Source organism: Adiantum capillus-veneris, chromosome 13 (genome assembly GCF_014529385.1).
Source record: "Adiantum capillus-veneris isolate H3 chromosome 13, ASM1452938v2, whole genome shotgun sequence".
NCBI classification, from domain to species: Eukaryota; Viridiplantae; Streptophyta; class Polypodiopsida; order Polypodiales; family Pteridaceae; genus Adiantum; species Adiantum capillus-veneris.
In genome coordinates this window covers 46,836,027-46,837,986 of record NC_140943.1, presented here as the reverse complement: position 1 = coordinate 46,837,986, position 1,960 = coordinate 46,836,027, and the positions used below count along the sequence as shown (strand labels likewise).

At 43.3% G+C, this 1,960-nt stretch overlaps 1 pseudogene; it reads right to left on the bottom strand.

Annotated features, from left to right (window-relative positions):
- Positions 1-911: 911 nt before the first annotated feature.
- On the bottom strand, positions 912-1,705 carry LOC147443925 (uncharacterized; annotated as a pseudogene).
- Positions 1,706-1,960: the final 255 nt, after the last annotated feature.

Genomic DNA, 1,960 nt, shown 5'->3' with positions numbered 1-1,960 from the left:
TTGCAAAACTTCCTTGGCAGAATGGCAGCTACCAATGCAATCCTGGTAGCCACCTTGTCAATTGCAAAACTTCCTTGGCAGAATGGCAGCTCATGGCAGAATGGTAGGTACCACTATTATACTGGTAGATACCAGGGTTGACAGTGAGAACTTCCTTGTCACCAGCAGCAGGAGTTCCATGGTAAAACAATAACTAATGGAAGAATGGTAGCTACCTTGCCACCAGCAAGACTTCCATGGGAGAATAGTAGCTCATGGAAGAATGGTAGCTACGACCATACTGGTAGCTAGCTGTACCGGGATTAACATGACAGCTGCTACTATGAGAGTGGTAGCTACCGGTATTGTACTAGTAGCTACCAGTCTTGTATTAGTAGCTACAATTAGCAGGGTTCCCTTGATAAAGAAACACAAAAAAACAGATAAATTTGAGCTCAATGCTACAAAATGCAGCAGGGTGTATACCATGGTCCATGCTTAAGGGCACTGATGAGGGATTGGTGTCTGATTGCACTCCTTGGAAATTGGCATTCATACTGCCGAGGATCACCAAAGACCGCATGGTATGCAAAATCGGTTGCATGCATCCCATCTCCATGCATCTTTCTTTGCTTGCAACAAGATGGCCTAAACAGTACATGTGAAAGGCATGATTGCAGGGTAGCAAAAACATGCCAAGTGCATCGTCGTCGTACACCGTCAACCCACAAGCACTGCAAACTTTGTCCAAAGGCACGGTGCCCATATCCACAGATGGAACTTTCGGCGGAGGCGTAGACAACAAAACTGTACTTCTTTTGACCTGCATGGTCTTCACAAAACCCATCCGCGCCTGTGCACACTCCTCCACTTCCTGTGTAAAATCTCTCTCCTTTAGAGCACTATCCACAACATCAAGTGGTGCCTTCTCATCAACTACCACTTGCAATGTTTGGAGTGTTAGCGACAACCTGCCAACATTATTTTTAAGTTGCTCCACCTTCATTGCATCCACAACATCGTCGCTACCTTCTTCCTTTAGTAATGTAGCCTCTGTATCTTTCAACTGGCCTCTGAGCTTTTCCACTAGGAGGTTGGCACCTTCATTTCGGTGCACATCAGCCTGAAGCAATTCCAGCTTCTTAAAAGCTTCATTATACTCTAACAATGCAAAAGAACTCTTGCTTACAACCATGTTGTAAATAGTATCTAATTCTGTAAGAGACGGTGGACCAAATAATTTTTTTTTCTGCACATCATCCACTGTATCAATCGGATTTTCCTGGGGTACCTCCAAATTATCTGGAGTCCTCGTCATTCGCCGCAAAATGTTAGGGGTAGAGGAGGAATGAAAAGTTGCCCATCGCTGCTTCTTTGCATGTAATTTGCGTGATCCATATTTGTGACAATACTTCCTGAAAACAAGGCCAAGTCAACCTATCCCTTCAACTGCTCATATAGAAAGCCTCTAGCAAATCCTTTAGTCACCTCCATACCATAATTTCCAGGAGGTTCTTGATACACGGATGTGAACAATACATAAAACCTGTTCCAGAGCTCTGGCTTCACATCTCTACATTTTACTTTGCTGCCCCTCTTTGGCACCTCCTTAAAGCATTTCAACCAATCTTTGTTGGTGAAATCTGCCTCAGTCAGCAGTCAGTAGTCGAGCATCCACTCCAGAGTTGGGGAGGTTGTATACTTCATGTGCTTGACGCTTTGTCATGCAAAAAACTGTCTTCCTTTCAAATGGCACATATGGAGTGCACCAACGGCCTTTGCCCTGTAAAATATAGGGAAAAACATAAGACCATAGTTGTTTCCATACAGCAAATGCATACGGGTATGGAAGTATGATTGGAGTATGGTTCAACACTTAAGCTTGAAACATACACGGCCATAAATTTACTGAAAACTTAGATAACTTATGCATGGTGAGCATTTATAATATCACAATTTTACAGAAGTTTTCACATCAAAC